This window comes from Dendrobates tinctorius, unplaced genomic scaffold (assembly GCF_039654945.1).
Source record: "Dendrobates tinctorius isolate UK_male_01 unplaced genomic scaffold, ASM3965494v1 ptg000099l, whole genome shotgun sequence".
Lineage (NCBI taxonomy): Eukaryota > Metazoa > Chordata > Amphibia > Anura > Dendrobatidae > Dendrobates > Dendrobates tinctorius.
Window position 1 is genome coordinate 8924479 of NW_027361767.1, and position 14376 is coordinate 8938854.

At 47.9% G+C, this 14376-nt stretch overlaps 3 non-coding genes across 3 annotated transcripts; all 3 read left to right on the top strand.

Moving 5' to 3' along the window:
- The first annotated feature begins 1986 nt into the window (after window positions 1-1986).
- On the top strand, window positions 1987-2126 carry LOC141099366 (U4 spliceosomal RNA). Its single transcript, XR_012234497.1, has one exon. It is a non-coding gene; the product is annotated as a U4 spliceosomal RNA (small nuclear RNA).
- A 1213-nt stretch (window positions 2127-3339) lies between these two features.
- LOC141099346 (U4 spliceosomal RNA) lies at window positions 3340-3479 on the top strand. The gene has a single exon (XR_012234479.1). It is a non-coding gene; the product is annotated as a U4 spliceosomal RNA (small nuclear RNA).
- A 10237-nt stretch (window positions 3480-13716) lies between these two features.
- Window positions 13717-13856, top strand: LOC141099359 (U4 spliceosomal RNA). The gene has a single exon (XR_012234491.1). It is a non-coding gene; the product is annotated as a U4 spliceosomal RNA (small nuclear RNA).
- Window positions 13857-14376: the final 520 nt, after the last annotated feature.

Here is a 14376-nt window from a genome sequence, read left to right on the forward strand (position 1 = left end):
AGTGCTCAATCCACCTGGAGCTGCTGGCTGCGCAATTCCCTACAGAGCGGGCCAAGGTGGCCTTTATTATTTCCCTACTGTCGGGCAAGGTGCTGGAATGGGCTTCGCCTTTATGGGAGCGTGGTGATCCTGATATTCGGACCGCTGCCCACTTGCTAACAGCCATCAAGCAAGTTTTTCTCGGTCCACGGGTCACACACGACACCTCTCTACAGTTGCTTGCCTTGATCCCTCTCGGTTAGCCAGTATGCCGTCCGTTTTCGGACACTGGTGTCCGAGCTGGAGTGGTCCGACAAGGCACTGATTCTGGTTTCTTGGAGAGGTTTAGCGGAGCACGTCAAGGATGCTCTCTCTTCTAGAGAGATCCCTACCACTCTGGAGGAGTTAATATCCATCTCCTCCCGTATTGACCTCCGTTTTTCAGAGTGCGGTATGGAGCGTGCTCACTCCAAACGGAGAGGTACTGCGGCTCCCAACTTTTTTGAGCCTCTGGAGCTGCCCGAGCCAGAGGTTCTACCCCCAGAGCTCATGGAGGTGTCTCACGCCAATTTTGAGAGACGTCCAGCTCAAGAGTCCATGTGCGGTTGTCACCGTCTACACGCTACTTCTCAGGAAGATAGCGCCCCGCAATGGTCAAATTGTGAGTTGGTCGGTGAGACTTTTGTTCCTCCTCGCTTGCGGCCTAAGATTCTCGCGTGGGCACACGCGTCCAATGCTGACGGCCATCGTGGCTATATGCAGACCACGAAGTCGCTGGCCGGATTGTATTGGTGGCCGCACAGGGCTCGGGACGTTAAAAAGTTTATTCGGGCATGCAACTTATGTGCTCGGGATAGTCTTCCCAGATGGAGAGTGGCGACAGTCGCTGACACACGGCGCCGTTCCCCTGAAACTCCCGCTCCCATCATCTCCCGGGTGTCCCTTTTGAGACCTGGCGATCTTGCCCCCGCTGATACCTTCCGTGTGTCCCGGTTTTCTATGTCACCAACCAGGACATCAGGCTCGCCCTTGGACAAGTCTGGGACCTGTGCCAATGTCGGCTTAATGTCGGGCACAGGCTGGTGGTTCGGAAGGTTCAGGGAGGGAGAGTCCCCTAGGAGGGGAGGTAATGATAGGAGTCAGATTTCGGCCATTACTAGGGAGGAATCTAGACCCTCCCATGCTGCAATCTCCTGCTCTTTGTCTAATGTAAAGGAGATTGCAGAGGAGATTGCTTTACAGCAACTCTCTCCGGAGGCTAAGTCCTTCGTCCCTTCCTCTGAGCATGCTCGTGGGACAATCGGCCATTGGAGCTCAGGAGTCAGGTGCTCAGGTCCTGCTCCAGATTCCATTGGCTCAGCTCAGAGATCTGGAAGGTCCCGTTTGCTATAAAAAGTGTGCTTGGCTGTACCGCCATGTGCTAGTATAGTCATACTTGCTGCTGTGTGTATGTGGATGGATGCATGGACTGGTGAATGACTCATTTGAAGCCCCCTTCCTTGGATATTACGGTTGTGTGAGGGAATGAGTTATAGCCAGTAGTCAGCGCGCCATTGCTCCACTACTGCACCTGCTAGCATGTAACATCGCACTTGCGTTACTGCGGTGTTACCTTGCGGCAAGTCTCACACCGCGCTGCTGTAGCGCAGTTTTCCACGAGAGTTTACGGTAGGTCCTGGCGGAGTGAGTGCCGTTTTTTAACTACTCCGGTGACCATACACCGCGCGTGCATCGCTGAGTTCCTGTGTTCTGAACAGGCTCAGCGTTGTTATATTTTCTATATTGCCTCATTTGCATACGATCTGTGTTACGCCAACAGAGCGAGTTGGTCGCTGTGATTGGTTGGTGAGACGATAGGAAGGGGAAGGCTATAAGAAGCGATGTCGTTAGCATGTGGACACTCCCAGGGTCCTGTCTGCTTCACATCAGTACAGCGTGGACGCAGCTCTCCATGAGCTGTCAGGGGTGTGCTGGCAGTGAGGCCGCGGCTCCTCAGACTTGGTTGTTAGCTTTGCGCAGTGGCAGTATCATAGCCAATGAGGTTTATCCGAGGCGTGATTATTGCTAATTGAAAACTTTTCCCAATACCCCGCCATGATGACTTGAAATATAGTCAGCATGGCAATTTTTGACAGTCTCCCAGGAGACTGAATAGATGGTAAAAAGCAGATGGAGGTGGAAACCATGTTTGTGTTCTCATGATGTTTTCTATATGTCGTGTTTGTACTCCTTGTATTATGCCCCATAGTGCACTGCGGCTGATCTCCATTCATACTTTGGGCTTTCTCCTGGTTCTCTGTGGTCGCCATGTTTGTACTGCAGTGAGAGGAGACATCCTGTAGTAGAGGCTCGTCAGGGAAAACACTTAGAGATCACACAGGACTCACTGCTGCCACCAAGCGTCAGGAGCATAGAACTACACTGCCTGCAATCAGGCTAAGTTTACACTAAGTATTTTTTTTCATTTTTTTTTTTTATTTCTGCAGACAAACCTGATCTATTGGGAGGAACAAAGCTGCAGAAAAAAAAAAAATTATCTTTTCCCTAGTTTTCTGTGATGCGGTTTTGACATTTCTGTCTCTCGTGCACATGTTGATAAAGTTTAGTATTGGAAACAGATTTTGGTTAAAAAAAAAAAGCGGCAAAACATGAGAAATGCTGAAAGAAGTGACGCTGTGTGTGCAAAAATCCTGAAACCGCTGAGGACACGATAAAGCAATGTGTGCAGGAGACGTCTGGCCGCTCGTGGGCTTCGCTGGGACTGGAAAAAGCAGCAAAAAAAAGCCCAGTGTGAACTTGGCCTTAAAGATTGAGGCGACATCTCTAGTGAGCGAGGCCGCGGCCGCCTCCACTGCCGGATCGGTCACTGGGGAACTCGCCGTGAGCGGACGGTACAGACCCCACCGATGAAATCTATATGCACGCCCCGCTACAGTCACTGCCAGCTCCACAATAACAAAAGGATAACGTACAACTGAAATATCGAATAATAATATCGAAATATACAATTATTTAACCCTATATAGTGTGAAATGTAAAGAAACAACAACAAATAATAAAATTGCAAATTATTTTTTGGTTTCCGCATCGCAATAAAAAAAACGACTGAAAGTAAAATGTCAGCGCTAACGGCAACGACAGCTCGGCGCGAATAATGACACCGTGCGGCCCACACAGCGACAACATCGGGACAATGGTCTCCGGCCGCCCTGCCTGCTACTGACCCTACACAGGGGAGGGGGGTATTAGCATATCCACTCCCAGAATCCTTTGCTCCCACAACCCCCTGATGACGTCGTCTCCCTGCAATGTAGATAGAGCCCCAGATCCGGAGGCCGCGGCTCCTCATAGATGGGCTCCAGCTTTGCGCAGTGGCAGTATCATAGCCCATGAGGTTTATCCGAGGCGTGATTATTGCTAGTTGAAAACTTTTCCCAATACCCCGCCATGATGGCTTGTAATATAGTCAGCATGGCAATTTTTGACAGGCTCCCATGAGACTGAATAGGTGGTTAATAGTAGAAGAGAAATGGTTAATGCAGTTATAGAGAGTATTTGTATGCAGCTGTATTGGAGCCGTATGTTACATGTGTCAGGCTGAGAATTATTTGTGACATTTTACTTCCCAAAGATCAAAAGCAAAGAAATGAGGAGAAAGAGTTACAGGATTACTATCTAGTCAGCGGCTTCCCTGGAGATTACTCTATATGGTCATGTAAGAATGTTCTGTTATTGTATGGATGTGGTATGGTGGTATTACAATCATTACTTGGTGATATTGTGTGCTGATAATATGGCAGAAATCAGTCACCATTTGGTTTTATGTGGTGATGGTATGGCGGTATTCAGTCACTATTATGTATGGCGGTATTTAGCCTCTCTTTTATGCTATTATGTGGTTATGGCAGTGATGGCAAACCTTTCTGAGACCGAGCGCTCAAACTGCAACCTAAAACCCAATGATTTATGACGAAGTGCCAGCACGTGCCAAATGCCCCATCATGATCCCCTTCATGAAGAAATGTAGAATCAAAATCATAGAATCGTAGAGTAGGAAGGGACCTCCTGGGCCATCTGGTCCAACCCCCTGCTCAAAGCAGGATTTGCTAAATCATCCCAGACAGATGTCTGTCCAGCCTCTGTTTGAAGACTTCCATTGAAGGAGAACTCACCACCTCTCGTGGCAGCCTGTTCCACTCATTGATCACTCTGTCAAAATTTTTTTTCTAATATCTAATCTGTGTCTCCTCCCATTCAGTTTCATCCCATTGCTTCTAGTCTTTCCTTGTGCAAATGAGAATAAAGTTGATCCTTCTACAATGTGACAGCCCTTTAGATATTTGTAGACAGCTATTAAGTCTCCTCTCAGTCTTCTCTTTTGCAAACTAAACATTCCCAAATCCTGCAACCTTTCCTCATAAGACAAGGTTTACAGACCGGTTACCATTCTGGTCGCTCTTTTCTGAACTTGCTCCAGTTTGTTGATGTCTTTTTTAAAATGTGGTGCCCAAAACTGGACACAATATTCCAGATGAGGTCTGACCAAAGAGGAGTAGAGGGAAATAATGACTTCATGTGATCTAGACTGTATGCTTCTGTTTATACATCCTAGAATTGCATTTGCCTTTTTTGCTACTGCATCATACTGTTGACGCATATTCAGTCTGTGATCTATTAGTATACCCGACTTTTTCACATGTGCTGTTGCTTAGCCCTATTCCTCCCATTCTGTATATGCTTTTTTCATTTTTATTGCCCAGATGAAGTACTTTGCATTTTTCCCTGTTAAAAACCATTCTGTTAGTTGCTGCCCTCTGCTCCAGTTTATTTATATCTTTTTGAATCCTCTCTCTCTTCTCTAGTATTAGCTATCCCTCCTAGCTTTGTGTCATCAGCAAATTTAATAAGTTTACCCTCAATTCCTTCATCTAAATCGTTGATAAAGATGTTGAACAATACAGATCCCAGGACAGAGCCCTGTGGTACCACACCTGAGACATTCTTCCAACTGGATGTGCAGCCATTTACGACCACTCTTTGGGTCCGATCACTAAGCCAGTTATGAATGTCCCTGTATAGCATCCTCCCCCACACCGATTCATTATTAGTACCTGTATAGCATCCTCCCCCACTCCCAAATCATTATCAGTCCCTGTATAGCATCCTCCCCCTCCCTGAATTCATTATTATTCCCTGTATAGCATCCTCCTTCCCCCAATTCATTATTAGTCCCTGTATAGCATCCTCCTTCCCCCAATTCATTATTAGTCCCTGTACAGCATCCCCCTACCCCCAATTCATTATTAGTCCCTGTATAGTATCCTCCCCCACCCCCAATTCATTATTATCTCCTGTATAGCATCCTCCCCCACCCCAAATTCATTATTAGTCCCTGTATAGCATCCTCTCCCACCCCCAATTCATTATTAGTCCCTGTATAGCATCCTCCTCCACCTCCAATTCATTATTAGTCCCTGTATAGCATCCTCCCCACCCCCAATTAATTATTAGTCCCTGTATAGCATCCTCCTCCACCTCCAATTCATTATTAGTCCCTGTATAGCATCCTCCCCACCCCCAATTCATTATTAGTCCCTGTATAGCATCCTCCCCTCCCCCAATTCATTATTAGTCCCTGCAAAACATCCTCCCCACCCCCAATTCATTATTAGTCTCTGTATAGCATCCTCCTCCAGCCCAATTCATTATTAGTCCCTGTATAGCATCCTCTCCCACCCCCAATTCATTATTAGTCCCTGTATAGCATCCTCCCCACCCCCAATTCATTATTAGTCCCTGTATAGCATCCTCCCCACCCCCAATTCATTATTAGTCCCTGTATAGCATCCTCCCCCACCCCCAATTCATTATTAGTCCCTGTATAGCATCCTCCCCCAACCCAATTCATTATTATTCCCTGTATAGCATCCTCCCCCACCCCCAATTCATTATTAGTCCCTGTATAGCATCCCCCTACCCCCAATTCATTATTAGTCCCTGTATGGTATCCTCCCCCACCCCCAATTCATTATTAGCTCCTGTATAGCATCCTTCCCCACCCCAAATTCATTATTAGTCCCTGTATAGCATCCTCTCCCACCCCCAATTCATTATTAGTCCCTGTATAGCATCCTCCCCCACCCCCAATTCATTATTAGTCCCTGTATAGCATCCTCCCCCACCCCCAATTAATTATCAGTCCCTGTATAGCATCCTCCCCCACCCCCAATTCATTATTAGTCCCTGTATAGCATCCTCCCCCACCCCAATTCATTATTAGTCCCTGTATAGCATCCTCCCCACCCCAATTCATTATTAGTCCCTGTATTGCATCCTCCCCCACCCCCAATTCATTATTAGTCCCTGTATAGCATCCTCCCCCACCCCCAATTCATTATTAGTCCCTGTATAGCATCCCCCTACCCCCAATTCATTATTAGTCCCTGTATAGTATCCTCCCCCACCCCCAATTCATTATTAGCTCCTGTATAGCATCCTCCCCCACCCCAAATTCATTATTAGTCCCTGTATAGCATCCTCTCCCACCCCCAATTCATTATTAGTCCCTGTATAGCATCCTCCTCCACCTCCAATTCATTATTAGTCCCTGTATAGCATCCTCCCCACCCCCAATTAATTATTAGTCCCTGTATAGCATCCTCCTCCACCTCCAATTCATTATTAGTCCCTGTATAGCATCCTCCCCACCCCCAATTCATTATTAGTTCCTGTATAGCATCCTCCCCTCCCCCAATTCATTATTAGTCCCTGCATAACATCCTCCCCACCCCCAATTCATTATTAGTCTCTGTATAGCATCCTCCTCCAGCCCAATTCATTATTAGTCCCTGTATAGCATCCTCTCCCACCCCCAATTCATTATTAGTCCCTGTATAGCATCCTCCCCACCCCCAATTCATTATTAGTCCCTGTATAGCATCCTCCCCACCCCCAATTCATTATTAGTCCCTGTATAGCATCCTCCCCCACCCCCAATTCATTATTAGTCCCTGTATAGCATCCTCCCCCACCCCAATTCATTATTAGTCCCTGTATAGCATCCTCTCCCACCCCCAATTCATTATTAGTCCCTGTATAGCATCCTCCCCCACCCAATTCATTATTAGTCTCTGTATAGCATCCTCCCCCACCCCCAATTCATTATTAGTCCCTGTATAGCATCCTCCCCCACCCCCAATTCATTATTAGTCCCTGTATAGCATCCTCCCCCACCCCCAATTCATTATTAGTCCCTGTATAGCATCCTCCCCCACCCCCAATTCATTATTAGTCCCTGTATAGCATCCTCCCCCACCCCAATTCATTATTAGTCTCTGTGTAGCATCCTCCCCCACCCCCAATTAATTATTAGTCTCTGTATAGTAACCTCCCCCACCCCCAATTCATTATTAGTCCCTGTATAGCATCCTCCCCCACCCCAATTCATTATTAGTCCCTGTATAGTATCCTCCCCCACCCCCAATTCATTATTAGTCCCTGTATAGCATCCTCCCCCACCCCAATTCATTATTAGCCCCTGTATAGCATCCTCTCCCTCCTCCAATTCGTTATTAGTCCCTGTAAAGCATCCTCCTCCACCCCCAATTCATTATTAGTCCCTGTATAGCATCCTCCCCACCCCCAATTCATTATTAGCCCCTGTATAGCATCCTCCCCCACCCCCAATTCATTATTAATCCCTGTATAGCATCCTCCCCCACCCCAATTCATTATTAGTCCCTTTATAGCATCCTGCCCCACCCCCAATTCATTATTAGTCCCTGTATAGCATCCTCCCCCATCCCCAATTCATTATTAGTCCCTGTATAGCATCCTCCCCTTCCCCAATTCATTATTAGTCCCTGTATAGCATCCTCCCCCACCCCCAATTCATTCTTAGTCCCTGTATGGCATCCTCCGCCACCCCCAATTCATTATTAGTCCCTGTATAGCATCCTCCCCCACACCAATTCATTATTAGTCCCTGTATAGCATCCTCCCTCACATCCAATTCATTATTAGTTCCTGTATAGCATCCTCCTCCACCCCCAATTCATTATTAGTCACTGTATAGCATCCTCCCCAACCCCCAATTCATTATTAGTCCCTGTATAGCATCCTCCTCCACCCCCAATTCATTATTAGTCACTGTATAGCATCCTCCCCAACCCCAATTCATTATTAGTCCCTGTATAGCATCCTCCCTCACCCCAATTCATTATTAGTCCCTGCATAGCATCCTCCCCCACCCCCAATTCATTATTAGTCCCTGTATAGCATCCTCTCCCACCCCCAATTCATTATTAGTCTCTGTATAGCATCCTCCCCACCCCCAATTCATTATTATTCCCTGTATAGCATCCTCTCTCACCTCCGATTAGTTATTAGTCCCTGTATAGCATCCTCCCCCACCCCAATTCATTATTAGTCCCTGTATAGCATCCTCCCCAACCCCCAATTCATTATTAGTCCCTGTATAGCTTCCTCCCCACCCCCAATTCATTATTAGTCCCTGTATAGCATCCTCCCCCACCTCCGATTAGTTATTAGTCCCTGTATAGCTTCCTCCACCCCCCAATTCATTATTAGTCCCTGTATAGCATCCTCCCCCACCCCCAATTCATTATTAGTCCCTGTATAGCATCCTCCCCCACCCTCAATTCATTATTAGTCCCTGTATAGCATCCTCCCCCACCCCCAATTCATTATTAGTCCCTGTATAGCATCCTCCCCCACCCCCAATTCATTATTAGTCCCTGTATAGCATCCTCCCCACCCCCAATTCATTATTAGTCCCTGTATAGCATCCTCCCCCACCCCAATTCATTATTAGTCCCTGTATAGCATCCTCCCCCACCCCAATTCATTATTAGTCCCTGTATAGCATCCTCCTCCACCCTCAATTCATTATTAGTCCCTGTATAGCATCCTCCCCCACCCCCAATTCATTATTAGTCCCTGTATAGCATCCTCCCCCACCCCAATTCATTATTAGTCCCTGTATAGCATCCTCCCTCACCCCAATTCATTATTAGTCCCTGTATAGCATCCTACCCCACCCCAATTCATTATTAGTCCCTGTATAGCATCCTCCCCCACCCCTAATTCATTATTAGTCCCTGTATAGCATCCTCCCCCACCCCCAATTCATTATTAGTCCCTGTATAGCATCCTCCCCCACCCCAATTCATTATTAGTCCCTGTATAGCATCCTCCCCCACCCAAATTCATTATTAGTCCCTGTATAGCATCCTCCTCCACCCCCATTTCATTGTTAGTGTTAGGAGTCAGATTTTGGCCATTACTAGGTTGGAATCTAGACCCTCACATGCTGCAGTCTCCTGTTCTTTGCTTGCTGTGTGTGACACCGATCAGCGAGCGGCCCCCCTGCCGGTATCGCTGATCGCTGCAAGAAACCTCTGGACACATTTTTCGTCACTGGTCTCCAGCTGGCCAGCACGCATCGCTGCGTGCGACAGGCGGGAGACCAGTGATCAGCTGTAAAAAAATAATAAAAAAAATAAAAAATATTGTTATTCTCACCTTCCGACGTCCTGCGCAGCATTCCCACCTCTCTCCACTCTCCCGATCCCAGTGATCCTTTGCACGAATGACTGCAAGACCGTGACATTCTCGTGGTCATTCTCACAAAGGATCACTGGGACCGGAGCGTGGAGAGAGGCGGGAATGCTGCGCGGGACGTCGGAAGGTGAGAATAACAATATATTTTATTTTAATTCTATTTTTTTACATGAATCAATGGCATCGCTGTGCTGATCGCTGGTGAAGGTGTCTGTTTGGCAGCTCACCAGCGATCACATAGCGACTTACCAGCGATCCTGACACGTTGATATCGATGTCGGGATCGCTGGTAAGTCGCTATGTGTGACTCCAGCTTAAGTCCTTCGTCCCTTCTTCTGAGCATGCTCATGGGACAATCGGCCATTGGAGCTCAGGAGTCAGGTGCTCAGGTCCTGCTCCAGATTCCATTGGTTCTGCTCAGGGCTTTTGAGATTTCCGGACGGTCCCGTTCGCTATAAAAAGTGTGCATGGCTGTTCCGCCATGCGCTAGTATAGTCATACTTGCTGCTGTGTGTATGTGGATGGATGCATGGACTGGTGAATGACTCATTTGAAGCCCCTTCCTTGGATATTACGGTTGTGTGAGGGAATGCGTTATAGCCAGTAGACAGCGCCAGCGCGCCATTGCTCCACTACTGCACCTGCTAGCGTCTAACATCGCGCTTGCGTTACTGTGGTGTTACCTTGCGGCAAGTCTCACGCCGCGCTGCTGTAGCGCAGTTTTCCACGAGAGTTTACGGTAGGTCCTGGCGGAGTGAGTGCTGTTTTTTAACTACTCCGGTGACCATACACTGCTCGTGCACCGCTGAGTTCCTGTGTTCTGAACAGGCTCAGCGTTGTTATATTTTCTTTATTGGCTCTGTGTGTTTAACAGAGATTCCTTTGTGCACCTGGGTGCTATCTAAACCCCGTGCACATTACCGCCAGATTGCTCTGCGGCTTCTCCATCTACCGCACGGTGGACCCCGAGTGGTGAAGGTACTTTATTCATATTTTTTATTTAGTGCCTTCCGCCGTTCATAACATTATACTAGTGCCAGGGTCTGGCTAGTGATGGCAGAACAGCAGCAACTTCTGCAGTGTGTGCGACAGCTCGAGGGTCGCTTGGCCACTCTTGAGAGGGCTCTCTCAGCTTCGCAGGCCACTGATGCTGCTGTACAGGCACTCACAGATGCGGTAGGACGTATGTCCATGTCCACCCTTGTGCCGACAGTTACCCACCTCCCGTTGCCTGATAAATATTCTGGTGATGGCGCCTCCTGCAGGGGTTTCATCAGCCAGTGCTCGATACACATGGAGCTGCTGGCTGCACAATTCCCTACAGAATGGGCCAAGGTGGCCTTTATTATTTCCCTACTGTCGGGCAAGGTGCTGGAATGGGATACGCCTTTATGGGAGCGTGGTGATCCTGATATTCGGACTGCTGCCCACTTGCTAACAGCCATCAAGCAACTTTTCCTCGGTCCACGGGTCACACACGACACCTCTCTACAGTTGCTTGCCTTGATTCAGGGATCCCTCTCGGTTAGCTAGTATGCCGTCCGTTTTCGGACACTGGCGTCCGAGCTGGAGTGGTCCGACAAGGCACTGATTTCGTTTTTTTGGAGAGGTTTAGCGGAGCACATCAAGGATGCTCTCTCTACTAGAGAGATCCCTACCACTCTGGAGGAGTTAATATCCATCTCCTCCCGTATTGACCTCCGTTTTTCGGAGCGCGGTATGGAGCGTGCTCACTCCAAACGGAGAGGTACTGCGGCTCCCAACTTTTCTGAGCCTCTGGAGCTGCCCAAACCAGAGGTTCTACCCCCAGAGCCCATGGAGGTGTCTCACGCCAATTTTGAGAGACATCCAGCTCAAGAGTCCATGTGCGGTTGTCACCATCTACACGCTGCTTCTCAGGAAGATAGCGCCCCGCAATGGTCAGATTGTGAGTCGGTCGGCGAGACTTTTGTTCCTCCTCGCTTGCGGCCTAAGATTCTCGCGTGGGCACAAGCGTCCAATGTGGACGGCCATCGTGGCTATATGCAGACCACGAAGTCGCTGGCCGGATCGTATTGGTGGCCGCACAGGGCTCGGCACGTTAAAAAGTTTATTCGGGCATGCACCTTATGTGCTCGGGATAGTCTTCCCAGATGGAGAGTAGCGACGGTCGCTGACACACGGCGCCGTTCCCCTGAAACTCCCGCTCCCATCATCTCCCGGGTGTCCCTTTTGAGACCTGGCGACCTTGCCCCCGCTGATCCCTTCCGTGTGTCCCGGTTTTCTATGTCACCAACCAGGACATCAGGCTCGCCCTTGGACAAGTCTGGGGCCTGTGCCAATGTCGGGCACAGGCTGGTGGTTCATAGAATCATAGAATCATAGAATCGTAGAGTTGGAAGGGACCTCCTGGGCCATCTGGTCCAACCCCCTGCTCAAAGCAGGATTCGCTAAATCATCCCAGTCAGATGTCTGTCCAGCCTCTGTTTGAAGACTTCCATTGAAGGAGAACTCACCACTTCTTGTGGCAGCCTGTTCCACTCATTGATCACTCTAACTGTCAAAAAGTTTTTTCTAATATCTAATCTGTGTCTCCTCCCATTCAGTTTCATCCCATTGCTTCTAGTCTTTCCTTGTGCAAATGAGAATAAAGTTGATCCTTCTACAATGTGACAGCCCTTTAGATATTTGTAGACAGCAATTAAGTCTCCTCTCAGTCTTCTCTTTTGCAAAATAAACATTCCCAAATCCTGCAACCTTTCCTCATAAGACAGGGTTTGCAGACCGGTCACCATTCTGGTCGCTCTTTTCTGAACTTGCTCCAGTTTGTTGATGTCTTTTTTAAAATGTGGTGCCCAAAACTGGACACAATATTCCAGATGAGGTCTGACCAAAGAGGAGTAGAGGGAAATAATGACATCCCGTGATCTAGACTGTATCCTTCTGTTAATACATCCTAGAACTGCATTTGCCTTTTTTGCTGCTGCATCACACTGTTGACTCATATTCAGTCTGTGATCTATTAGTATACCCAAGTCTTTTTCACATGTGCTGTCACTTAGCCCTATTCCTCCCATTCTATATATGCTTTTTTCATTTTTATTGCCCAGATGTAGTACTTTGCATTTCTCCCTGTTAAAAACCATTCTGTTAGTTGCTGCCCACTTCTCCAGTTTATTTAAATCTTTTTGAATCCTCTCTCTCTCTTCTCTAGTATTAGCTATCCCTCCTAGCTTTGTGTCATCAGCAAATTTAATCAGTTCGGAAGGTTCAGGGAGGGAGGGGGCCCTAGGAGGGGGGGTAATGTTAGGAGTCAGATTTCGGCCATTACTAGGCAGGAATCTTGACCCTCACATGCTGCAGTCTCCTGCTCTTTGTCTAATGTAAAGGAGATTGCAGAGGAGATTGCTTTACAGCAACTCTCTCCGGAGGCTAAGTCCTTCGTCCCTTCCTCTGAGCATGCTCGTGGGACAATCGGCCATTGGAGCTCAGGAGTCAGGTGCTCAGGTCCTGCTCCAGATTCCATTGGCTCAGCTCAGAGATCTGGAAGGTCACGTTCGCTATAAAAGGTGTGCATGGCTGCTCTGCCATGTGCTAGTATAGTCATACTTGCTGCTGTGTGTATGTGGATGGATGCATGGACTGGTGAATGACTCATTTGAAGCCCCCTTCCTTGGATATTACGGCTGTGTGAGGGAATGAGTTATAGCCAGTAGTCAGCACGCCATTGCTCCACTACTGCACCTGCTAGCGTCTAACATCGCGCTTGCGTTACTGCAGTGTTACCTTGCGGCAAGTCTCACGCCGCGCTGCTGTAGCGCAGTTTTCCACGAGAGTTTACGGTAGGTCCTGGCGGAGTGAGTGCCGTTTTTTAACTACTCCGGTGACCATTCACCGCGCGTGCACCGCTGAGTTCCTGTGTTCTGAACAGGCTCAGCGTCGTTGTATTTTCTATATTGCCTCATTTGCATACGATCTGTGTTACGCCAACAGAGCGAGTTGGTCGCTGCAATTAGTTGGTGAGACGATAGGAAGGGGAAGGCGATAAGAAGCGATGTCGTTAGCATGTGGACACTCCCAGAATCCTTTGCTCCCACAACCCCTGATGATGTCGTCTCTCCACAATGTAGATAGAGCCCCAGATCTGGAGGCCGCGGCTCCTCATAGATAGGCTCCAGCTTTGCCCAGTGGCAGTATCATAGCCCATGAGGTTTATCTGAGGCGTGATTATTGCTAATTGTAAACTTTTCCCAATACCCCGCCATGATGGCTTGAAATATAGTCAGTATGGCAATTTTTGACAGTCTCCCAGGAGACTGAATAGGTGGTAAAAAGCAGGTGGAGGTGGAAACCATGTTTGTGCTCCTTTTATTATGCCCCATAATGCACAGCGTCTGATGTCCCTTCACAGTTTTGGGCTTTCTCTGTGGTCGCCTTGTTTATACTCTCATGATGTTTTTGCTATGTCATGTTTGTACTCCTTACATCATGCCCCATAGTGTTCTCTAGAGGTTTGGGCTTTCTCCTGGTTCTCTGTGGTCGCCATGTTTGGACTGCAGTGAGAGGAGACATCCTGTAGTAGAGGTTTGTCAGGGAAAACACTTAGAGATCACACAGGACTCACTGCTGCCACCAAGCGTCAGGAGCACTGAACTACACTGCCTGCAATCAGGCTAAGTTTACACTAAGCGTTTTTTTCAATTTTTTTTTTTTATTTCTGCAGCCAAACCTGATGTATTGGGAGGAACAAAGCTGCAGGAAAAAAAATCATGTTTTCCCTAGTTTTCTGTGATGCGGTTTTGACATTTCTGTCTCTCGTGCACATGTTGATAAAGT